The sequence below is a fragment of the Dendrobates tinctorius genome, unplaced genomic scaffold (assembly GCF_039654945.1).
Source record: "Dendrobates tinctorius isolate UK_male_01 unplaced genomic scaffold, ASM3965494v1 ptg000004l, whole genome shotgun sequence".
In the NCBI taxonomy this organism is placed as follows: Eukaryota; Metazoa; Chordata; class Amphibia; order Anura; family Dendrobatidae; genus Dendrobates; species Dendrobates tinctorius.
The window spans coordinates 38686317-38712891 of NW_027361672.1; the positions used below are offsets into that span (position 1 = coordinate 38686317).

Sequence of the window (26575 nt, forward strand, 5' to 3'; positions counted from 1 at the left end):
CAGAACATGTGCAATCTGCATTTAAACAAAATTTGACCGGTGCAAAAGTATGGGCACCCTTATCATTTTCTTGATTTGAACACTCCTAACTACTTTTTACTGACTTCCTGAAGCACTAAATTGGTTTTGTAACCTCATTGAGCTTTGAACTTCATAGCCAGGTGTATCAAATCATGAGAAAAGGTATTTAAGGTGGCCACTTGCAAGTAGTTCTCCTATTTGATTCTCCCATGAAGAGTGGCATCATGGGCTCCTCAAAACAACTCTCAAATGATCTGAAAACAAAGAAAACAACTTCTGCACCCTCTTCTTCTGCGGTCTCAGTCTCTTCCTCCCGCTCACGATCAACAAGGCCATCACCACCACCACTGTCACCGACCATCTCCACACTGGACCATGGAAGTGTTCAGCTCGTCATCCCTCAAACTCTCTAGAGAAAGAGGAAATACGTCATACCTCGTACCCACCCACAAGCCATGTTCCTGAATGACAGCATTTACAAATTACTGGCCTTCTAAATGCTGCCATTCCGGCTGGTGGAGGTGGACAGGTTAAAAAACTGATGACAGTGACTGTCCAACTGCATGTTGTTCCCAGCCACTACTACTTTTCCAGGTCGGCCATCCCTGCCCTGTACACACTTGTTGCGGACCAAATCAGGTGTGCACTGCATAACACCATCACTGGCAAGGTGCACATAACCACCGATACGTGGACCAATAAGCATGGGCAGAGATGCTACATCTCCCTTACTGCCCACTGGGTAAATAAAGTGATGCCTGTGCCAGAGGCAGAAGGCATTTTAGCTTATGTCCTATCACCAAGGAGCGCTGGATGTTTCTATGTCAAGGTTTTCTCCTCCTACTCCGCTTCCTCCATTACTTCCTCATATGGTCACAGTAAGATTTGTACCACCAACTTCAGCAAACTCAGGGGAAAATGCCAGCAGGCTCTTCTTGAAATCATCTGCTTGGAGGACATAGCCCACACCACACAAAAAATGTTGATGAGGATCAAACAGCATACAGATGATTGGTTGGTGCCGATGAACCTCAAGCCAGGTCTGGTGGTGTTCTATAACAGGCAAAATCTCGCAGCAGCTCTGGGCCTTGCAGGTTTGACCCACATGTATTGAATTTGGTGTTGCAAACCTTCCTTAAAATTTCCCCATATATGTCCGAACTGCTGGTGAAAGTGCCGGCAATGTGTGCACAATTTTTGCGTTTTTACCCTGCTGCTGTTCGCCTGTCTGCACTGCAGCATCACTTCTTCCTTCCTATTAACCATCTCATATGCGAAGTGCCAACAAGGCGGAACTCCACCTTGCATATGTTGGATAGAGTGTGAGCAGCAGCAGGCGATAGAGGAGTTTCAGCTGCAGCATGCACAGATGTGTTTCTCTGTGGAGCAACCCCACTTCACCACCAATGAGTGGTCCTCCATGTGGGACGTGTGTGCCTTGTTGCGCTGCTTTGAATACTCCAGCAACAAGGCCAGTGCTGATGACGGCATCAGCATTGTTATACCAATTGTATGCCTGCTGGAAAAAATACTTCAGGCAATGATGCATGAGGTATTAGCACAGGAGGAAGAGGAGAAGGAGGAACAGGGACCATTTACACCTTTTTCAGTCCTGTCGTCCACACATGGCTCAGAGGGTGAGTTCTCGCACCAACAGTGGCCAGGAATACAAGTGTACATCCAGGGGTCAGTTTTGGAGGAGGAACCGTGCTTTTATCATTTATTTAAATAACTAAAAAAATTAGAAGGCCAGGGGTGCCCTTTCCTTTTCATAACCAGTCAAGATAAAGCAGACAGGTGACAGCTGCAATCCCCAGCTCTGTTTTAACTTGGTTCATTATCCAAAATGGGGAGGACGCTGCAGTTTTTTTTAATTATTTATTTTTTATAATAAAATGGAGAAAAAGGGGGTAGTGTGGAGGAGTCTTTATAAAGTATTTTTTCCTGTGTGTGTTTCTTTAACTATTTAATTACTGAGTTAGTAATGGGGGTATCTGATAGGCGCTGCCCCATTAGTAACCTCTGGGATTGATGTCAACCCAAAAATATTAACATATTACCCCAATTACCACTGCACCTGGGCAATCGGGAAGATCCACGCAGAGAACCAAAATTATCGCATCTCTAATGGATGCACCTTTTCTGGGGCAGTTGTATGCTGCTATTTTTAGGCCAAAGAACCATGGGCCTTCCCAGCCTGAGAACATTAGCCCCCTGCTGTCTGCTTTACCTTGGCTAGTTATCAAAAATGAGAGTGACCACAAGTATTTTTTTATTTTTTTAAATAATGGAAAAAAAAAACGGTGTGGGGGGTTCCTCTATATTTGATAACCACAGAACAAGCTTAAAGCTGAGGGCTGGGTGAACCCATGTAATTTTTTTCCCTATCAAATTTTTTTATTGCTATTACACATATTTTATTTTATTTTTTCACAATCCACATTTGTTTGTAGGATAATTGTCCTGCTCTTACACACATTTTGCTTACATTTGCTGCTTGCTAGCAGTTACAACGAACACTTTACAGCCTAAAGTTCAGGTCTCCATTGATTTATATGAGATTTGGGTCTGTGGTCAAGTTCAGGTCAGGACAAGGTTCTCAAATTTTGGCGGGTCTGCCCATCACTACTCTGGAATAATTCAACATATCCCAGTTATTCTGTGATAGTTTTTTTTCGTGACACATTGCACTTTATGTTAGTGGTAAATTTAGGTCAATATGATTTTCACGTTTTAATTAAAATATGATTAAAATTTAGAAAAATTAGCAATTGACAATATAGTTAATAAAATATTTTACTTATGTGTACTTTATGTTTGCATAATTTTTTAAATGTTCTTTTATTAGGATGTTAGAACAGTTAAAGTATTAGCAACAATTTTTCATTTGGTTACCAAGTAAATTTACAAATCTTATTTTTTTTATTTTAAAGTGACTTTGAGGGACTTATGAAATATAAAATTATAAAAGTCATACCATTTTTAAAAACTAAACTATTCAAATAATTTAAAACTGCTGTAAGGAAGCTTGATAGCCTTTCAGGTGCTTTACAGGAATGAATATGGAATGAAAAAAAAAACTGATGAGAGCAGTAGTCTCATCAGCCAATGTCAGTGACCGGAAGTAAACTTTATACATACCGGAAGTAAATTTTACACCTCCGATCACAGCTGCGGGCTCACGCTGCCATTTGAGAGTGTGGGAATCACGGCTCTCTGACAGGTGGTAATGATTTTACCGCCAATCATAAGCAGAATTTGCTGCACTGTCATGCACATGACAGCACCACAAACACCCAAAGTTTAGGGGGCCGAACCCGAACAGTTACACGGACTTCCTGGTTAAGGCTGTGTCCGATGTTTGTGCCTGAACAGTAGATATTCTGAACTTTACTGTTGGGGTTCACCCATCTTTAATTGTTGTCACAATTAGTAAAGCCCTTTAGTTGCCACTGCCAGGTATTGGCAAATAAATGGTTCAATGACCATGAATTAGAGGTGCTGGATAGCCTTCACAGTCCATAGACCGCAACTCAATTGATCATTTGTGGGGAGAGTTGAACAAAAAGCTGTATACATGCCCAAGTGAGTCGACCAGTATGCACCATCTTTAGGAACATGTATAAGAGACCTGGCATCAGATTTTGATCAAGACATGCATGAATCTGATCAAGAGAATGCTCAGAAAGTTGAAAACCAAAGGTGGATTCAGAGTCGGACTAGCCCACTGGGGAACCAGAGGATTATCCGGTGGGCCCTGGCAATTACAGCTGTGGCCAAAAGTATTGACACCCCTGCAATTCTGTCAAATAATACTCAGTTTCTTCCTGAAAATGATTGCAAACACAAATTCTTTGGTATTATTATCTTCATTTATTTTGTCTTAAATGAAAAAACACAAAAGAGAATGAAGCTAAAAGCAAAACATTGATCATTTCACGCAAAACTCCAAAAATGGGCCAGACAAAAGTATTGGCACCCTCAGCCTAATACTTGGTTGCACAACCTTTAGCCAAAATAACTGCGACCAACCACTTCCGGTAACCATCAATGAGCTCTGCTGGAATTTTAGACCATTCTTTTTTGGCAAACTGCTTCAGATCCCTGATATTTGAAGGGTGCCTTCTCCAAACTGCCATTTTTAGATCTCTCCACAGGTGTTCTATGGGATTCAGGTCTGGACTCATTGCTGGCCACCTTAGAAGTCTCCAGTGCTTTCTCTCAAACCATTTTCTAGTGCTTTTTGAAGTGTGTTTTGGGTCATTGTCCTGCTGGAAGACCCATGACCTCTGAGGGAGACCCAGCTTTCTCACACTGGGCCCTACATTATGCTATAAAATTTGTTGGTAGTCTTCAGACTTCATAATGCCATGCACACGGTCAAGCAGTCCAGTGCCAGAGGCAGCAAAGCAACCCTAAAACATCAGGGAACCTCCGCCATGTTTGACTGTAGGGACCGTGTTCTTTTCTTTGAATGCCTCTATTTTTCTCCTGTAAACTCTATGTTGATGCCTTTGCCCAAAAAGCTCTACTTTTGTCTTCTGACCAGAGAACATTCTTCAAAATGTTTTAGGCTTTTTCAGGTAAGTTTTGGCAAACTCCAGCCTGGCTTTTTTATGTCTCGGGGTAAGAAGTGGGGTCTTCCTGGGTCTCCTACCATTCAGTCCCTTTTCATTCAGACGCCGACGGATAGTACGGGTTGACACTGTTGTACCCGCGGACTGCAGGGCAGCTTGAACTTGTTTGGATGTTAGTCGAGGTTCTTTATCCAACATCCGCACAATCTTACGTTGAAATCTCTTGTCAATTTTTCTTTTCCGTCCACATCTAGGGAAGTTAGCCACAGTGCCATGGGCTTTAAACTTCTTGATGACACTGCGCATGGTAGACACAGGAACATTCAGGTCTTTGGAGATGGACTTGTAGCCTTGAGATTGCTCATGCTTCCTCACAATTTAGTTTCTCAAGTCCTCAGACAGTTCTTTGGTCTTCTTTCTTTTCTCCATGCTCAATGTGGTACACACAAGGACACAGGACAGAGGTTGAGTCAACTTTTATCCATGTCAACTGGCTGCAAGTGTGATTTAGTTATTGCCAACACCTGTTAGGTGCCACAGGTAAGTTACAGGTGCTGTTAATTACACAAATTAGAGAAGCATCACATGATTTTTCGAACAGTGCCAATACTTTTGTCCGCCCTCTTTTTTATGTTTGGTGTGGAATTATATCCAATTTGGCTTTAGGACAATTCTTTGTGTTTTTTCATTTAAGACAAATTAAATGAAGATAATAATACCAAAGAATTTGTGTTTGCAATCATTTTCAGGAAGAAACTGAGTATTATCTGACAGAATTGCAGGGGTGTCAATACTTTTGGACACAACTGTACTATATGAGGGGGGCTGCATTATACCCTATGAGGGGGCTACATTATATACTATGGAGGGCTGCATTATACCTTATGAGGGGCTTGCATTATATTTTGTGTGGGGCTGCATTATACCCTATAAGGGGGGGCTACTTTATATTCTATGAGGGGGCTAATCCAACCCCTGCTAGATAATTAAGACATGTACTACTCTATATTATACCCTGATATTATCATGTTTTACCACACAATTGGTGGGCTTGTATTTATTTCTATGTAGCTACATAGTGGGCCCCAAGAAATTTTTTCTCTGGTGGGCCCAAGGTGCTCCAGTCCGACGCTGGGTGGATTTACAACACACTAACAAAATAATAAACATTAAGATTTAGATTTTTAGGAGCAAAACAGTAGCAATGCAGTGAAATGACAATAATCTACATAACTAATCATATGCAGAATAGTTGCAAGTCAAATTTATGTATAAGACAGTGAAGATGATTGTCTATAAAATGATAGTAGTGGCACATTCATAGCAGTCATGGATGGTGAGTTATGGAGCATGAAAGTCAAAAGTTCAAAGCATTGTTACCCTTTTCCTCATCAGTGTATAGGTTTATATTTATATATACACATATTATACATATACAGATTTGGCAAAAAAGAGACCACCATATCAAAACCCAGTCAAGGGCAGCCCATTCTTCAGACTTGAACCCCATTGAAAACCTCTGGAATGTAATCAAGAGGATGATGGATAGTCACAAGCCGTCAAACAAAGAAGAACTGCTTACATTTTTGTGCCAGAAGCAGTGTGAAAGACTGGTGGCAAGTATGCCAAGACGCATGAAAGCTATTTTTAAAAATCAAGGTTATTCCACAAAATATTGATTTCTGAACTCTTCCTGAGTTAAAACATTAGTATTGTTGTTAATAAATGATTATGAACTTGTTTTCTTTGCATTATTTGACATCTGAAACCACTGGATTTTTTTTTTTAATTTTGACCATTTGTCATATTCAGAAAAAAAAACAAAATTTATTGCTTGGAAATTCGGAGACATGTTGTCAGAAATTTGTAGACTAAAAGAACAATTTACATTTTACTCAAAAATATACCTATAAAAAGGAAAATCAGAGAAACTGAACATTTGGAAGTGGTCTCTTAATTTTTGCCAGAGCTGTATTTATATATCTGTATTTTATGGCTATTACTATTATTTTGTAACTGCTATCCCTGGGGAATAGCTTCAGTTAATCATGTGTTGGCCTAGCTCCAGACATGACCATTTCAGGCTGAGCTCATCTTCTGTTTACCTGTCTGGTGTAATGGGCACTAGTCCAATAAATTTCAGATTTATTAACATTTTTTCTAATAGATCATCTGGATCACGAAAGTGCCATGAATTGCCTTACGCATAGATACATTTAAGAAAGACTGTTCTCTACTTCATAAAGTGAATGCATCACAAACATTTTGGTCTCTCCTCATTATTTTTAACTGTGTCCTTTAAATAATGCTTAGGGCATTGAGGCATGGCCAAATATGACAGAAGGTCCTGCTGTGATGTGACATTTCCAGCTGTGCTGTATAAAATGTTATTAGGATCCTAATGTTTAAACAGCAAAAACTCAATCAGGAGAAAAGATGCACTTTATAGCATTGATAAAGTTATGGACAATATATAGCTGCAGTGACGTAATGAAGGCAGGATCACACGAATTATCAGTGGTCGGTAGCTTGACTCAAGGAAAAAGAATAGCCAGATCAGTTATTTTACAATACATATTATTTTTGGCTAGAGTGTTTCTTTTTTTGTTAAGGGTAATATGAAACATACCATGTAAGACTGTTTGATTGACAGGTCCAAATTTTGACCACAATATTGCCAGGGGACACAACATACAAATACCTAGCTTAGAACAAAAAAAAATTTAACATGAGAAATTCTCTCTGCGGTGGTTTACCGTTTGGTTAAAAAAAATTACAAAACAGCCAATAACCTCAGAAGAATTTCATATGAAAGGTGATTGTGAAAGAATTCTTTTGACAAACATGCTGTTTAAAATACATAATGTATAGGCATGTGTTGAGGGTAAATAACAATTTTATTTTACGCTTTTTCTGTAAATTAGAGTGTAAGCTCTAATGATCAGTGGGTCTCTCTCCCTCCTGTAGAATATAAACTCTTATGGTCTGGGGGTCCTGTCTTGTTAAAAGTATAAACCTTTCTGGTCAGTGGGGTACTCTGTCTTCTGTATAGTGTAAGCTCTTATGGTCAGTAGTGTCCTCTCTCTCCTGTAGAGTAAAGGCTCTTATGGTCAGTGAGATTCTCTCCTGTAGAGTGTAAGCTCTTATGGTCTGCCGTAGAGTATAAACTTTTATGGTCAGTGGAATCCCCTGGTTCTCTTCTGTAGAGTGTAAGCTCTTATGGTCAGTGGGGTCCCCTCTCTCCTGTAGAGTAAAGGCTCTTATGGTCAGTGGGGTACTCTCTCTTCTGTAGAGTGTAAGCTCTTATAGTCAGCGGGGTCTTCTTTCTCTCTCCTGTATAATGTAAGCTCTTATAATAAGCAGGGTCCTCGCTCTCCTGTAAAGTCTAAGCTCTTTTGGTCAGCAAGGTTCTTTCTATCCTCCCCCATGTGCATTTTCCAGGTAACTATAAGCTTTTCAGTATTGAAATTTTTTGATAAAATTCAGCAAAGTCAGCAAATTCAAATTTCAAGGGATCTACTCATCTCTCTGAGATTTGCACACATTTTTTTACAATTCAGTAAATTCAAAATTCAAATAATTTGTTCATCTCTAGATTTATCCAACTAAGTCAGCAAGCTACTCAGTTTCTAAGACTTAAGAGCAGACCTGGGCAAAAGTGTAACCCACTGGCTACATCCTTCTCTCTGACTGTTTTAGTCCGACCCGCAAACTGAGATAGCCGAAAGGTTTAAAACATTGACCCATGGGTCGCATGATATGGCATGCTGATAGTGGTAAATACTATAATGGAGGACAGAGCCACCTCTGACTCCTTCTTTCTCCAATCAGCATGTGCAATTGAGACAGCAGACGTGATGATGTTACTACATCATATCTGATGTAGTATGGAACATAGCACAGCACCGGGGGAAGGGGAGCAAGGTGAGTATTTATTTTATTTATTTTACTCATTTATTAAGCACCATTAAATCCACAGCGCTTTACAGACATTATTGGCACTGTCCCCGATGGGGCTCACAATTGAAATTCCCTATCAGTATGTCTTTGGAATGTGGGAGGGAACCGGAGTACCCAGAGGAAACCCACGCAAACATGAGGAGAACATACAAACCCCTTGCAGATGTTGTGATTTGAACCCAAGACCCCATCGCTACAAGGCAGTGCTAACCACTGAGCCATTGTGCCACCCTAGTATGTGTTGTTTTAGTTATTTTATATGTGTGTGAGATGTGTGCTTGTACAGTATATACAGTAGATGACTACGTGAAGGATCATACTAAATATTGAGAGGATATGGAGGGCTTATACTGAATATAGACAGTCTATGTGAGGGCTCATACTGTATATAGAGGGAATGTGGGACTCACCCTGTATATCTGGGTCGTGCGTAATCCATGTGCCATCATATGATACATCTATACCCCAACCTAATTTCTAGGGAAGATTGATGCACATGGACATGCAATACTGGCTACACCACTGATCCACATTATGGTCATGTGCTTAAGCCTTAAAGTTGAGTATATGTAAGCAGGCTGTTTGACAAGGTTGTTTAATTGGCTACAAAGAAAAGGGTGGCAATGGTCTACAGTGAAGGAAATAATTATTTGATCCCTTGCTGATTTTGTACTTTTGCCCACTGACAAAGACATGAACAATTAATAATTTTAATGGCAGGTTAATTTTAACAATATCACCTGGGAACCGGTATCAACTAAACAACGGACGGCTCGACCGTCCATTTCAGCCCGCATTTCCCGTATTTTCTTCCAGATTTCTCGGGCCCACTCTGGTTTAGCCGCGGGCGAGGTGGGTACCTCACTACTCCAGATCATCCCTACCAAGGCTGCTGTCCCCTGCTCCTGCTCTCTTATGCGCGCTTCTGCCCCAATTTCTAGGAGGGTCATACGCAGTTTGACACGCAGGTGCTCCCACAGAGCTTGCTTAAGCGACGCATCCCTGAGGCCTGCCACAAACTGGTCCCTCAATATCACATCAGGAGGCCCCACGCCTATTACCCCCACATCATCCCATTGGGCGATATGTGCGTGCACCTCTTGTAGCGCATTAATGTATTGCATCACTGACTCCTCCCTTTGGGCACGGCTGAACAAGCGCATCCGCAATTCCCCAACATTGGTGAGGTCTCCATGCATCTCTTCCAGAATCTGTAACTCCATGGCCAACGTGTCCTGTTCATCAGGGGGCGAAACATTATAGGACATCTAGCGTCACCATCCAGGGCCATCAGAGCAATCTCCGCTTGCATAGCATGAGTCAATGGATGCATCCTCAACATGCTTTTAACCCACTCGGTCCAGTCCCACAACAATAGATTATCCCCTATCAATTTAGGGAGATTGCTGAGCATGGTCCCCAGTGGCAAGCTGGACTGCGGGCACCCATGACAGATTGTTCTGCTGCCTCTTCGCTCGTAGACTGCATCCTGCCGACTACGCCAAATGTAAGTAGGTGCGGGAATGCAGTAACGCAGGGATTGCAGAACAAGGCTGTATAACAAGGCTGGCTAACAAAGAAAAGGGTGGCAATGGTCTTCTCACAGGAAGCTAATAACATTAACAAATGGATAGTAACAAGAGGAGTAAACAAAGGGTTAACACGACAGTTTGATATGGAAATGGCACTTATCGTGGTTTTCTCTGGTCCTCATTCGAATACAGTCTGATGGGGGTTGTAGTTCCGGCAACGGCCGGCGTGGCGTCCTTAGGTGGATCCAGCAAATCAGGGTCCAGCTTCTGGCGGCAATGGGCGGTCACGAGTTATACCCGTTAAGCCCCTATTCCATAAATCAGTGCAGCCAAAGTAGGGAGCGCTGCAGGAGTCTCTGTCTAACATGTGTGCTGCTGCTTGTCTATCGGTAACGGGGGACACAGCTTGGGATCATGCACCTGGCACACACACTCCTCCACACGAGAACAGTCCTCTGCCTAGCAGGGAGCGTGGTGATCTGCACACTCACTGTCTGTCTGGAGCGCTCGCTTAATCTTTGCTGAGGCTTGTCTCTGCGCTGTCTGTCACCCTGCGGAGCGCGCTGCACGCCTCCTTCTGCTCGCGCTGCCGGCGGGAGACTAACTGCTGCTTCGCGCGCTTTCAGCTCTGTTTCCGGCTTAATGACGCCTCCTCTTCCCGGGTCTTGGGACCTGTCCAGTCCCCTATTCCTTCCCCTAGGCAACATGGGACACAGCCTCAACAGTTCCAGACTCGGCTCAATGCAGGCACCCGCAGCATGGTGTTCCTCCTTACATATATATATAGCTAATCAATTGGGTTAAAATAGATTTAAGGTCAACATATTACCATGGACCCCTAAAAATCAATTAAGAAAGTTTTTTCTGGTACAATCTGTTAGCATGAGAGTTCATTGCCAAGCTAGAAAATTCTGTTGGTATCATACTGAATTCCTACAGAACAGCTTTACTGCACCATAACAGGCTATGTTGGTTGTATAAAGCAACATTTGTGCCCACTATCGATTGCATACGCTCAGGAGGTATGAGCCTAACAGAGGCCACAGTCAGCATTGATGCAGAGGGATCTGTCCACCATAAAGACTCACTGTAAAAAAATGTATACAACAGAAAAACTGACCAGCACATCCAAGCTAGTGTGCACAGGTGCCAGCTAAGACACTAAGATTCTAATAATAATCTTTATATAGAGCCAACATATTCCACAGCACTTTACAGTTTTGCACACATTATCATCGCTGTCCCCATTGGGTCTCACAATCTAAATTCCCTATCAGTATGTCTTTGGAGTGTGGGAGGAAATGGGAGTACCCAGAGGAAACCCATGGACTTCTTGCAGATGCTGTCCTTGATGGCATTTGAACCCAGGACCCAGCACTGCAAGGCTGCAGTTCTAACCACTGAGCCACCACGCCACCCTAATTCTAAGAAAAAATATAGCTGCACTCTGAAATACTGAGAGTAATACATTTAGAAAATCGCAGCTGCATTACTGCCATAGAAAATAGGTAAACACTAGATTATGTACATATGGAATATTGGAAAAATGAAACTGCAAAATTGCTATAGAAAAATTATGGTAAAAAGAAGGTACTTAGCGCATAGATTGGCCAACACATGTGAGCTTAATAGCCATTGTCAAGGCGTACCTAATTGTTAGGTTCCTAACCTGATAAGTCAGCTCTACTGGGCTGAAAAGCCTACAATTTATAGGGCAGTAATTATCTCCCAATCCCTCACAATTTTCTGTAAAGTGCTAGGGTGTGATGGAGCAGAGAGGCTCGGTTGTGGCCACTGCATTCGGCTACTTTACACTACCATAACTGCCAATCAGCATGCTCATTTTGTAGGGGTTATATTTGCTCTTATCTTTCACTTATTCCCTATGCAAAATCACTTGCTCGCTCATGTCACCTTCTCCTCGAACACATCTCCAGAATTCAAACTTTTCTCAACTTTGCCTCTGAAAAAATCTTTAGGCTGGTTTTACACTTACTGTATTTTTTGCGGTCCATTATTGCGGCCCATATTGCCAGAAAAAAGGCAGTCTTCCGCAATAACGGGCCGCAAAAAAGTTTGCGGATGGCCGTGTTTTTTTTCCCAATACTATGTAAATAGTATTGGAAAAAAACGGTGGTCCTCAAAACCGGAAGTTATGGTGCACCGCAAAAACAAACTTTCAATGGGGCCGTGTCTGTAAGCTGTGAAAAAGATCGAGTAAGCTCGACCTTTTTTCACGGCCGCAAAAACAACCCTCACAGCCGTACTGCACTCGGCGCCCCCTTGAATTCTTGCGGGACGATTTTGCGGCCCCAAAGAAATGCATTGGTGCCGCAACATCGCCCTGCAAAAATACGGTAAGTGTAAAACCAGCCTTACTGTTGCTTTGATTCACTCGCCTGGACTACTGCAACTCTCTACTAATTTGTCTACCTCTTGCTATACCCTCCCCTCTCTAATTCATCCTGAATGCAACAGCCAGAATTATGTTTGTGTTCAACCGCTACACTGATTTTGGCACTCTGTGCCAGTCTTTGAACTGGTTGCCCACCTGCTACAGAGTACAATATAAACTTATCACACTCACCCATAAAGCCCTCCACTCTTCTGCACTGCCCTACATCTCCCTTCTAATCTGTCTACCACCCTAACCATGCTCTCCATTCCCCTAATGAGTCTAATAACCTCTATAATTCAAACCTCCCATTCCCATCTCCTGGAATTCTCATGCTGCACCAGTTGTCTGGAAAGCATCACCCCAGACAATCCAGTTAATTCCCTCTATCCACAGTTTCAAGTGTGCCCTAAAAATGAATTTCTTTAGACTGGGCTTTAACCTCACCTCACTAATGTTAACTAATCGTTGGTCTTGCTTCCAAGCGCTCAATATCACTTTGTATCCATAATTGTACAGATACTGGCTGGTGACTTGTTCAGGCAGCGTTAATTGAATGTGTGGCGCCCCTGAGGCTTAGTCGCCACAGAGGTACTGCACCTCCTCCTGAGGTTTGGTGCCCCACCATCCAGGTAAGTTGGAGGCTCCTGGCCACGCTCCAACATCTGCATCCCACACAACACAGTAGTTCAGCAAAGCCACATTGTGGTTCTCTGCTTGGAGTGTAGCAGAGCACCTTTGGTGGCTCCCTGCTTGGAACACGAAACGTGCTGGGAGGCGGGTGGCATTAGAATACAGTATATAAAAGAGCGGGAAGGGTTAGGATTCCAGGTCAGTCAGGCAGTCGGTGAGTGAGAGTCACTCAGAGAGGAGTGAGGAAAGAAGATCCCTGGAAGAGAGAGGGATGGAGGAAGGAGGTGCTGCAGCAGACCTCAGTGACCTGGGTCTGCTGGCACGGGAAAGGAAAGGAGAAAGACATTGAACTGAAACCTGATCTTCCATGAGAAGGAGAGATTAGTATGGAACAAAGGAGTAAAAGGGAACAGAGGACGTGGGTTAGAGGAGAACCCTGCCTAGAAGTTCTAAGCGCAAGGCCGGGGCCCGGTCCCCGAGGTTGTATGGATGCTAATGGTCCTGCAGCAGACACCGGTGGAGTAGTGGGCTGTAAATGCACTACTTCCATCTAAGACTTGGGGGCACAACAACAACTTGGATAGTGAGCCGGGACTCAGGAGTAAGGAGTCCCCGAAGCAGGCTACAGCTGTCTGCCGTACAAGTAGTGTTCTTGGGAACATCTGTCAGGAGGCACTCCAGTGTAACTCAGTACTGGGAGTACTTCACACCTAAAGGCGCTATAAGAGGAGACGATCAGAAAGGTACATGTTGTCGGAGCGTTGGAAGGGAGCATTCCAGCTGACCTGGAGGTTGATTGAGCCTCTGACCTGGAGGACACGGCATGGAGGCAGGCATCTGTGTGTACTACAGACTGTGAGTAAAGCTTTGGAACTACAAGCCCTGGTGTCCTCCATTGATTCTTGCGCCAACACACCCAGCACTGCTACATCTGGGTACCAGCTACTACACCGCTTGTGCCTCTCCTCTACTCCTACATCTACACTGCCCTGGGGCTACAGCTTCACCTGTGGGGAGCTTCACCATCTTGGCTGCAACACACCACCAGCCCCAGAGGATCTGCACGCAGCGTCGGCTTAACATCAGACTTGCCGAACACCACAGGTGGCGTCACAAACTATTCCATTAACTACATTTCACCATTCTACTTCCCCTGTTAATTGGGTGCCCAGGGCCACGGACCGGGTCACCGCTGCTGTGACAATCCCCTCTGAGAGACCGGCCCGGTACCGAGTACCCCACAGCCCTGGGAGGGTGACCCAAATGCCCCTATTTATTATATTGATGGCTGGACTTTACACGTAAAGCACTTTATTTTTATGTTTTGTGTGGAACTATGTACATTTTTGTGCAAGTATTCTCAGAATTGTAAAGTGCTGCGGAATATATTGGTGCCATAGAAATAAATGTTATTATTTGAGTCCAGAAGTGAGAACAGATGTTATCTGTACCTAGCTGAACAGATCCATTAAACAGCTGTATGCCTAATCCTCTAACCTTAGTTTGTGGAGAAACAAACTCCCGATCTAAAAAAGGAGTTTGAATTCTCTACATTTATTTATAGTTCACGAAGAGCAGATGGTATTTATGCTTCAGAAACATGTTGTTGTCATTGTTCTTGTTGTTTTTGTCAGATGTATAATAGGAAAAGCAAAAGTTTTAATAACTGTAAGTTTGCGAAGAAAATTTTCCTTCAACAACCACTAATAACTAACGCACAATTTATGCAGTTTGTCAATATGGCATGTGCTCTGTAAGGGTGTGTGTACACGTTCCAGATTCTGCTGCAGATTTTTCCGCCCAGATTTGGCTAAATCCGCAGGTTTTACCTGCGGATTTAGTGCGGATTAGCCTGCAGTTTTCCCCTGCGTTTTGACACCTGGTAATGGAGCAGGTGTCAAACCGCTGCGGATTCCACACAAAGAAGTGACATGCTGCGGATTTAAAACCGCAGCTAATCTGCGTGGAAAAATCCGCAGCATGTGCACTGTGTTTTTCATTTTCCATTGACTAAAAAGGTACTGTATAACGCAGCCGAAACTGCTGCGGATCCGCAGAGCTAAATCCGCTGCGGATCAGCAGCAGAATCCACAACGTGTGCACACACCCTAAATATTCCACAAATATGCAGAAATATGCAAATTCACTGCATAATTGATTTGACCATATGTTTAACCCTTTAATGACAAGAGCTTTTACCGCTTTTGCGTTTTCGTTTTTCGCTCCCCTTCTTCCCAGAGCCATATCTTTTTTATTTTTCCATCAATATGGCCATGTGAGGTTTGTTTTTTGCAGAACGAGTTGTACTTTTGAACGACACCATTGGTTTTACCATGTTGTGTACTAGAAAACAGGAAAAAAATTCCAAGTGCGGTGAAATTGCAAAAAAAAGTGCAATCCCACACTTGTTTTTTGTTTGGCTTTTTTACTAGGTTCACTAAATGCTAAAACTGACCCACCATTATAATTCGCCAGGTCATCACGAGTTCATAGACACCAAACAATGCCTAGGTTCTTTTTTATCTAAGTGGTGAAAAAAAATTCCAAACTTTTTTTTAAAAAAAACGGTGTCATTTTCCGATACCCGTAGCGTCTCCATTTTTCGTGATCTCGGGTTGGTGAGAGCTTATTTTTTGCATGCCGAGCTGATATTTTTAATGATACCATTTTGGTGAAGATACGATCTTTTGATCGCCCGTTATTGCATTCTAAAGCAATGACGTGGCGACCAAAAAAGGTAATTGTGGCATTTTAACTTCTTTCTTGCTACGTCCTTCAACGAAAAGGTTAGTCCTTTTCTTATTGATCGATCAGGCAATTCTGATGATACCAAGTATGCGTATGTTTGATTTTTTTTATTGTTTTATTTTGAATGGGGTAAAAGGGGGGTGATTTGAACTTTTATATATTTTTTATATTTTTAGAAATTTTTTTTTTACTTTTGGCACGCTTCAATAGTCTCCAATCGGCTCTGCTACATAGAGGCGATGATTAGATCGCCTCTATATAGCAGGATTGCTCACTTGCCGACCACCGGGTGACGCTCACAGCATGCCCGCACTGACAACCATAGAGGTCTCCAGGAAACCTCTGGTTGTCATGCCAACAGACCGGTGACCTGCGAACACGTGATGTGGATTTCCGTCCCAATAGCTGGAAGCGAGAGTTGAATGCCTCTGTCAGTGTTTGACAGTGGCATTTAACGGGTTAATAGTCGTGGGTGGATCACGATTCCACCCGCAGCTATTTTGGGCACTTGTCAGCTGTTCGAAACAGCGCCGGAACCCACATCAAAGGGAGGGAGTCCGAATTCGGTGTAAATCTACGCCCAATGGCAGAAAGGGGTTAACCTCTTAGTAACGGAGCTAATTTTAACTTTAATGACTAGGCCAAATTTTTTAAATCTGACCAGTGTCACTTTATGCAGTAATAACTCTGGAACGCTTCAACGGATCCTACTTCAGAGATTGTCCTTTCATGACATATTGTACTTAATGTAAGTGGTAATATTTGGTTAATATGACTTACGTATATTTATACAAATATCAAAAATATGACCAAACATTTGAAATTTTTGCAATTTTCAAACTTTACATTTTTAAAACTTTTAAATCATATAGTTATACTGCACACAATAGTTAATAAATAACATTTTCCACATGTCCACTTTATATTTTGAAACATAATTACGCTAGTTTTATTATTTGTTTAGACTGCTGATAAACTGTTCATGTAATAGTGAAAATAACATGGTGGGTGTCTGTATATTGGAAGTGTATAGTGTACCTCCTGTCAGTGTATCACCGGACGCCGGGTAGAGTAGTCCCAATGTGACTGTTCTACACGTGAGATCGTTGTGGGACACTCAGTAAATGGACTACGTTGGACAGGGAGTATTATATGTTGGTTTATTATTTTATTTTTGTTGCAGGAGATTGAGGGAGTCAGGGATTAGGCAATGCAGTAAGTATGGTAAATTAAGATTCAATAAAAGAGTCTGTGTGATTATTTCAATTAAAGGACTTTATTCTAGCTGTGTGTTTATTTAACATATAACTATAGGATTAGAAATAGATAGGTGTCTTATTGACATTTCTCCATTACTAATCCGTGGGCTTGATGTCACCTGACAATACAAAGGTGACATCAACCCCACAAATATTACCCCACTTGCCACCACTACAGGGCAAGTGGGAAGAGTGAGGCTAAGTGCCAGAATTGGCGCATCTATAAGATGCGCCATTTCTAGGGCAGCGGAGAGCTATCGTTTTTAGCCTGGGGGGGTGACAATATGTATGGCCCCTTCCCTGGCTATTAATATCAGACCGCTGCTGTCTGCCTAGCCTTTGCTGGTTCAATTTTATAGGGGACCCCATATCAATTTTTTTCTGGGGCTCTCCTGTAAACTAGCCAGTAAAGGCTAAGCAAACATCTGTGAGCTGATATTAATAGCCTGGGAACCTTTATGGCTATTGGCTCCTTCCCAGAATATTAACATCAGCCCTCAGTCGTCGGCTTTCCCTCTGCTGGTAAAGAAAATTACGCGGGAGCCCAAGCAATTTTTTTAAAACTTTTTTGAATAAATAAACATATATTGCGTTTCACTTAGATTTTGTGTGTGTGTGTGTGCGTCATTTATTTAACTCTTTATGTACCATTTTATTAATAAGGATATCTGTCTGACACCTGTTCATTACTAAACCTCGGGATTGGTAGTATATATATTCACTTATATTTGTTTTGTGTGTGTAAACATATTATTTGAACATGGTATGTAATGATATTATGGTCTTCAATTGAGAATAAAAAAGAAGAGGTTGAACAAGAAAATTAAATCACAATTCTTTTTTTTAAAATAATATATCTTTATTTAGTTTACAAAACGCATACAAATCGGCGTGAAAAAAACACATGAAAATCTGAATAAAAAATGCATAAAAACCGGGCAGAATTTAAACTGCATTTTCTGCCAAGAGAGGCAGAATCCACGCAGAATTTTACAAAAGCAAATCTGCAACGTGTGCATATAGACTAAGGCCTCATTCAGACGTCTGTTTTTCACGTACAAGTTCTATCCATGGTTTTCACAGATAGCACTCACACCTGTAATAGTTTATGGGACCACTCACATGTCCTTGATTTTTCTCAAACTGAGCAGTCCGCAGAAAATCCAGGAGACTTGCAATTTTGATCCTAGGGTCTTATCAAAATCGGCTATGCAAGTCTATGGGCTCCTGAAAAAAATAAAAAATCAGACTGCACTCAGATCATATCCAAGTGTGGTCCAATTTTCACAGACTGTCAGAAAGGAGAAGGTGGAAAAACTTTTTCTTCTCCACTTACAAGAGAAATTCAGGACACTCGGGCTACACTAAAATAATTGTTCTGGTTTTCTCGTGCATGAGCAAAACTGACTTTTGAATGAGGCCTAAGGGTGTAGCAGGGGCGTCACTTCCTTACATCAACTAGGGTGAGTGCACACAGTGTGGAATCATCTGCGGATTTTTCCGTGCAGATTTTCAGGTAAAACCGCAGGTAAAGTGACCTGCGGTTTACCTAGAATCATAGAATCATAGAATCATAGAATCGTAGAGTTGGAAGGGACCTCCTGGGCCATCTGGTCCAACCCCCTGCTCAAAGCAGGATTCGCTAAATCATCCCAGTCAGATGTCTGTCCAGCCTCTGTTTGAAGACATCCATTGAAGGAGAACTCACCACTTCTCGTGGCAGCTTGTTCCACTCATTGATCACTCTAACTGTGAAAAAGTTTTTTCTAATATCTAATCTGTGTCTCCTCCCATTCAGTTTCATCCCATTGCTTCTAGTCTTTCCTTGTGCAAATGAGAATAAAGATGATCCTTCTACAATGTGACAGCCCTTGAGATATTTGTAGACAGCTATTAAGTCTCCTCTCAGTCTTCTCTTTTGCAAACTAAACAATCCCAAATCCTGCAACCTTTCCTCATAAGACAGGGTTTGCAGACCGGTCACCATTCTCGTTGCTCTTTTCTGAACTTGCTCCAGTTTGTTGATGTCTTTTTTAAAATGTGGTGCCCAAAACTGGACACAATATTCCAGATGAGGTCTGACCAAAGAGGAGTAGAGGGAAATAATGACTTCACGTGATCTAGACTGTATGCTTCTGTTAATACATCCTAGAATTGCATTTGCTTTTTTTGCTGCTGCATCACACTGTTGACTCATATTCAGTTTGTGATCTATTAGTATACCCAAGTCTTTTTCACATGTGCTGTTGCTTAGGCCTATTCCTCCCATTCTGTATATGCTTTTTTCATTTTTATTGCCCAGATGTAGTACTTTGCATTTTTCCCTGTTAAAAACCATTCTGTTAGTTGCTGCCCACTTCTCCAAAACCTGTGGATTTGCCTGCAGTTTTCCCCTGAGGTTTGACACCTGGGCAATGGAACAGGTGTCAAACCGCTGCGGAATCCGCAGAAAGAATTGACATGCTGCTGATTTAAAACCACAAAAAAATCTGCAGCATGTGCACTGCTGTTTTTAAATCCCATTGATTTGCATTGTACTGTACAATGCCTGCGGATCTGCTGCGGATCCGCAGGGCCAAATCCGCAGCGGATCCGCAGCAGAATCCGCAAAAGTGTGCACATAGCCTTAGGCTATGTGCACACGCTGCGGTTTTTGCTGCGGTTCTGCTGCGGTTTTGGCCACAGCAGAACTGCAGCAGTTCTGCAGACATTGTACAGTAGCATGTTTTCCTATGGGATTTACATTCTGCTGTGCACATGCTGCGGATTTTTAACTGCGGAAAAGCTGCGGTTTTGAATCCGCAGAAAGAAATGACATGTCAATTCTTTTCTGCAGATTCTGCTGCGGTTTACCATCTCCTCCATTGTAGAGATGATAAACCGCAGGCCAATCCGCAGGTAAAACCGCAGGTCATTTTACCTGCGGTTTTACCTGCCTTTCCGCAGATAAAAAATCCGCAGACCAATCTGCAGCGTGTGCACATAGCCTTAGGGAGCCAACCTCCACACTTAGGGAGGGACATTATTTTATTATAGGGGATAATATAGAGTCATCATGCTAGAAGACTGGGATACCTCCATAATTTTTTTTTTCTTGCATATGAGAAAAACATTGATGACACACCGATGGTAAAATGGATACTCTGAATAACCATGAATGAAAATCAGATCCAGCACACTGATGGAAGTCGGTCAATTTTTCCTCAAGGTCATGTTCCCACACACAAAAAAGCTTATTATTCTGCAGGCTTTTTATGCTGGTGTCTGTGCCATAATGTGCAATAGCAATCAGCTCTAATTATTGCATTTTTACTAGATTTATTTTTTGCTGCACGTTTCGTTTTTTTTTGCTTTTTGGGGGAAGTTGTACAACATTTTTTAAAGCATATTTAATGCAAAAGCACTGGGATTCTGCACATGAACATGGAATTGTGTTTTACATGTGATTTTTAGACCCCCTACAGAAGCCAATAAGATAAAAACATGCACCAAAAAAAGTATGGCTTCAAAGTGTTTCTAAGTTTTTATGAAATTGCATCCACTTTGCTTGAACTGTTAATTAACCACAGCAGATTTTCTGCACAAAAAATTGCAGCAGAAAAAACATAGACATCATTTGCATTTTTTTTTTTGCCTTGTTGTCTTCCTTTTCATTTTTGTGCCAAATTCGTCAACATGGAGCATTAAGTTCATGAATTTTGTGCTGAATGAAAAATTGTCTTTATTCTTAGCTTTGACCAGTTTTGAGACTTTTTAGAGCAAAAAGTTGTATGTTTTGCAAAAAGTTACAAAAATTTCTGGGGTACAAAACATAATTGCGTAGGACTGAGGGAGGGGGAATGGAGTTCATTTTTGCAAATTTTTAAAACGTCACATTTGGTAAATCTGCCGGAAACGTATAGAAACTACAACCTCTGTCCATAATGGCAAGCATATGAATAAATAGATGAACACATTTTAAAAAAGGAACAAATTAATAAAATTAGTTGCCAATGAAAAACAGGCGAAAAACATCAAAAACTAGAAAAAAAAAAGGCAATGACGAATCGCGTCCTCAGCCTTTACGTGGCCTGATGATTTCCAAATAGGTTTATGCAACTATTTTGATAATTTTGCACGCAATATCTAAGGTCAAACGGTTTCAATAAGAACTAGTTACCCAATGTAACAGGTGCCATAGAAAGGCGCGAGATAAGTGAGTTAATCATAGTAAGTGTGAAAGCAATGCACAGGTGCAGAGAACTCTTTGGATTGTGTGTTGTAATTCCTGACGGTCGCTTTGTGCTCCATCCACATGGAAGACGTTCTGATTTATAGTCCAAATATAGTAGCCCCCTATTAACCCCAATGAAAACATAAAGTAGAACTTGCAGATCTGTGCGTGGGGGTTAATGTTTTTCTTTCTGACCTCGATGGGGAGCAGTGGTTGTCTGCATTTAATTTTCAAACCACATTTCGTCCTTTTCCGCCTGCACATGACCACAAAGAAAAACATCTTTCATTCTGTACATTCTTTCCTGATGCTTTTGAGTTAATCTAGGAACAGCACTTGTTCGTCTAGCCAGAACTGTGAAAGCTCAACTTTATAGGTCCTCCTCGCACAAAATGACCTGGCATTAGGGATGCACAAGTGTTGTCTCATCCAGTGGCTAGTCATTGCATGGAAAAACAATCAGATCAGTATGTGCACATGTGTAGCGGTTGGTTTGCGTAATGTGTATCAGGCCAATTATATGCAAAATGACAGAACACCCAAGATTTGGCACTGGTGATCAGGGCACATGAGGTCACTGTGATCCTTTTTCACTTTGTTACACTGAAAAGGCTACATGTGATTATAATTGATGAGTTCTGTTTGCTATTATTATTGGGCATTGTGTAATTATTACAAACACCAATTACAAAAGTTGGGACGCTGTGTAAAATGTAAAGAAAACACGAATGCAATGATTTGGAAATCTCTTATAGACATATATTATTCACAACAGAACAAAGAACACAGATCAGAAGATGAAAGTGAGACATTATTCAATTTGTAATAAAAATTTGAACTCATTTAGAAAATGATGGCAGCAACAAATCTCAAAACATGTTTGGATAGGGTTAATAAAAAGCTGGAAAAGTAAGCGATACTAATGAAAAACAGCTGGTGGGTCAATATTCAATTAAGTCACATTACTGTGTATAAAAAAAGAGCATGTTAGAGAGGCAAAGACTCTAAAAAGCAAAGATGGTCAGAGGTTCACCAAATCTGTGAACAATTCTGTCTATAGGTTGTGGAACAATTTCATAGAAATGTTTGTTAATGTAAAATTGGAAATACTTTTAATATCCTACCATCTACAGTACATAGTGTCAGATTCAGGGATTGTGGAGAAATCCATGTGCACAAGGTACAAGGCTGATGGTCAATACTGGATGCTTATGATCTATTGTCCCTCAGGTGGCACTGCATTAAATACAGGCACGATTATTTTGTGCAAATCACTACATAAGCTAAAGAATACTTCCGGTAATCATTATCAGTAAACACTGTTCACCGTGAAATCCACAAATGCAAGTTAAAGCTCAATCATGCAAACAAGAAGCCACATATCAACAGAATCCAGAAAAACTGGTGTTTTATCTGTGGAAAAGCTCATTTAAAATGGACTGATGCAAACATGAAAAATATTCTGTTGTCAGATAAATCAAAATTTGAAATTCTACATGCAAACTATGGATGCTGTGTCCTGCAGACTCAAGAGAAAGCGATCATCCAGCTTGTTATCTGTGCACAGTTCAATAGCCTGCATCTGTTCATAAGATCCAAAGCCTGTGTATTTTCAAACAAGAAAAATAAATGCAGGTTAAGAGGAGGCCAGGACTATAGTTGTGGCCAGAGACACTGAATCATCTGTGTCCCAACCTTCCCTCACAGAAAGCTGTAATCCACTGCTCAACATAATTGCGTCTCCAGGTTCAGGTCCCCCTGAGCACTTCCCAATCGACGTTGGCCCTTCTCCGAGGCAACTCCCAGTAATTGAGACACAGTCCAGAGTAACTTGAACGTTTTCTTTACATATAACTTCACATATATCCACAGTTGGCACATCATGAGTTACACATTCAACTTCACTTGCTTCCTCAGCTCTCCCTACTTTGCTGTCACTTCTGTACGGCACACATCCAGACCGGACGGTCTTAGACTGCTTCCCAGTTTCTTCCTGGCCTAACCTCGCCATGATGACAATTCCTTCTGCCTGTTTCGCCCCAGACTTGAAGTCATCTGCCACCCGGTTTGGCGGCCTCTGGAAAAGCAACCTACCCATCTGTACTATTCCCTGCAAAGCTTCAACTTCCTCCTGTTCCTCACTCCAGCTGACTCCCGCCCTAAAGGTGTCCACCCAGACTATGAGTCGCCACATCTTCACTTTAATGTACTGGCCCACTGTATTGATGTCCAGTGGTCGTGGATAACGTGGGCTCTCGCTGCTTATTGTTGCGTGGCTGCCGAGCCATCCTGGGCCTATAGCCCATGTGGACACTTCGGGCACCCTGGCCCTGTCTGACTAACTTCCCTTCTGCTCTATTCTTAACTCCCAGCAGCCCCTCCTACACTTAGCCCTATACTACTTACTGACTGTTCTGTATACTAGAGTGCCCCCCAGTAGTGTCTAAACAAGAGCACTACGCTTTCCCTATACTGTACATGAAATGCAGTAAATATTATCACAACTATATGCAAGTAAAAGCAATAATACAATAAAACATGAAGACAAAACAATGGTAATACCCTGAAGGGGTAGAAGTACCATATCATACATGCGGTAATACATGTAAACATGTAGAAATACCAGTTAGCAAAAAGTAACAAATACAACAATGGACATTTTTAACTTGACCCCTTTACAGCAGTAAAGATTGAAAACACTTAGACATGGGCAAAAAAGTGGATCCAGCGCAATTAAAAAATGTGACAAGTTGCAGTTTTTTGTGCAAAGCGAAGTTGCACAGAAAAATGTGACTTCTATTCCACTATGCGCCATGCCTGATTCTTAAAGAAGTGTAAGCATTTGGGGTGAAAATAGAATACTACATTGACCTATTGGTCGGATTGACACTTACTGGCACACTGACCCACTTGTGTGACCCACATTTACGGACACATTGATGCTATGGTGGGACCCGCATCTATGGGGCCCCATTTCACAATGATTTCAATAGAGTTAGAAGATAGGTGCTCAGATTTCCTATAAAAATGTACGGCTATTGAGGAGCACGTCAGAGCCCTGCTCTCAATATATAAGAACTCACATTTAAAGTACATTTATCACACATCCTGTCGATATGCCATACAAGTAAAAGATGGGAATACCTCTTTGAGGTATGTTTTTACAGGACCTTTTGACTGTGGAATTGCAGCAAATTCCATTGTCGGAGAGAGTGAAATCCGTGCCAACATAAGTTATGCTAAGAATTAAAAAATTGGCAACATGCTACTGGTCAATTTACCATGTAAATATTCTCTGCACTGTGTGAAACAGATTTAATAAAGTATAAATTATAACGCTACTACTGTACTTTGCAGTAAATTTTTCTCAAGCAAATTCACAATATCTGCCATGTATTTAAAATGTGGTAATATACCCTTATGCTTTTTCTCATTTTAAGGGCAGAGGCAAACAGCCAATGATTCTCTCATTCGAGAGAATTGGGCAGATTATACAAATGATCACAATATGGTCAGTGTGATCTGATTCTGTCAGGTTAGGAGAAAATATCTACATCTTATCCATTCTATCAGTCCGTAGAAATCGGACTGCATCCAGATGTCATCCAAGTGCATTCCGATGTTTCCCACACACTCATTGAATGTCATGGCCAAGTGCGATCCGAATATCAGATCAAACTTGGGTATGTAGTGATTTTTTTCCCCCGACACTGCATCCAAGGAAAAAAATTGGACATATGCATGGCCCCATAGACTAACATTGGTCCGGCTGCGATACGATGCTTGGTCGGATAACACTCAAACAGCAAATACACTTGTCTGCACCTTCCTTAATAATAATATCATCATTATTATTATTTGCAATATATGTTTTTTGTAGGAAAAATTATCATGTACTAAGAAAGACCTTTGGATAGGAATGGATGATATCCACAGGATCTTGGCACTAGATAACTTTTCCTACAAAAAAAATACAATGCATGTAAGAATAATATTATTATCAATATAAGTTTTTGTAGAAAAATATAGAAGGGGGCTGGGGAAGGGCACAGCCTAGGGGAAGCCCCCCATGACTGCTATGGGCGGGAAGTTTTGAACTGGTGTTGTGCCAGTTTGAAATGGTTGGCCGGGACGGGGCCGGGGGAGGGGTTTAAGGTGGGGACAGCCTGTATTAGGGAAAAAGTGCGGGAAAAACCGTACTCACCAGCCAGGAGCAGAGGAGAGAAGTACCTGAATCGATGGACGACGAGCAGCAACTTTTCGCCAGGCTGCAGGATGTGGCCAGGTCCAGGAGGGGAGGATGGCTTCAGTCCCAGCTTTCCTCTCTCCTCAGCGCTGCGGAGCAAGGAACCAGCCGGCGTGAAAGGAGGACCCGTCCCCCCGAAAGGCTGTCACCGGAGGTGTCAGCCCGCAGCAGGCGGCGGCTGCGGAGCCCCTCTAGGGACCCTGCGGGCGGCGCGACTGATGGGGCTGCATCCCCTCCCCGCGCCCGTCCCGGCAGGAATCCGCCCAGCCGGCCGGTCAGCACGGGCGGCAAGCGTGGAGGAGCAGGACAGGAACAGCAGGCCGGACCGGAAGTGACGTCGCGGGCAGGAGCCGAAGAGTCGCGCAGCAGCAGAGGGGAGTGTGAAGGCCGCGGCAGGCCCTCAGAGCGGCGAGGCCGGCGGCGGCCGGCGCCGGGCAACACAGCGGCCGGAGGCAGGATCGAGGGCGCCCCCGGGGATGAGGACCGCTCGGGGGCGTCTGCCAGCCAGGGCGCCAGACGTGGTGCGGCGGGCAGGAGGGGGCGTTGCGGCAGCGCCCTGCCTGGCCCCACAGGCAGCAGAAGGACCGGAGGTGAGGCGGGCGGGAGGGTGCCGGAGGCTGCCGCCCTGCCTTCCCCCATTGCAGCCCATAGCGTGAGGGCGGCGGTTGGGAGGGGGCAGCACGAGGACGCCCTGCCTGGTCCCAGCAGCACGTGGAGCCCCGGCCGATCGACGGGCGGGAGGCGACTTAGCGTGGTCGCCCTGCCTGGCCCCTATCCAGCAGACAGGGCACCAGGCACCTGGGGGCATTTATCCGGGAGTCGCCCGGAGGGTGCTACGGACCGGCCAGTCGGGCACGGGTCCATGGACTGTCACGGGTCCCGTTTAAGGGGGAGTTCTCGGGAGCGGCGGGTATCGCATGCTCGGGTCCCCCCTGGTGACGAGGAGGCCAGGGGCGCGGGCCTGGAGCAGCGGTGCCTGCATCAGGATCAT

At 42.8% G+C, this 26575-nt stretch overlaps 1 protein-coding gene across 1 annotated transcript in view; it reads right to left on the reverse strand.

Annotated features, from left to right (window-relative positions):
- Positions 1-26575, reverse strand: part of BMP6 (bone morphogenetic protein 6) — a 311140-nt gene that overhangs the window by 131945 nt on the left and 152620 nt on the right. The gene's annotated exons all lie outside the window — the stretch shown is intronic.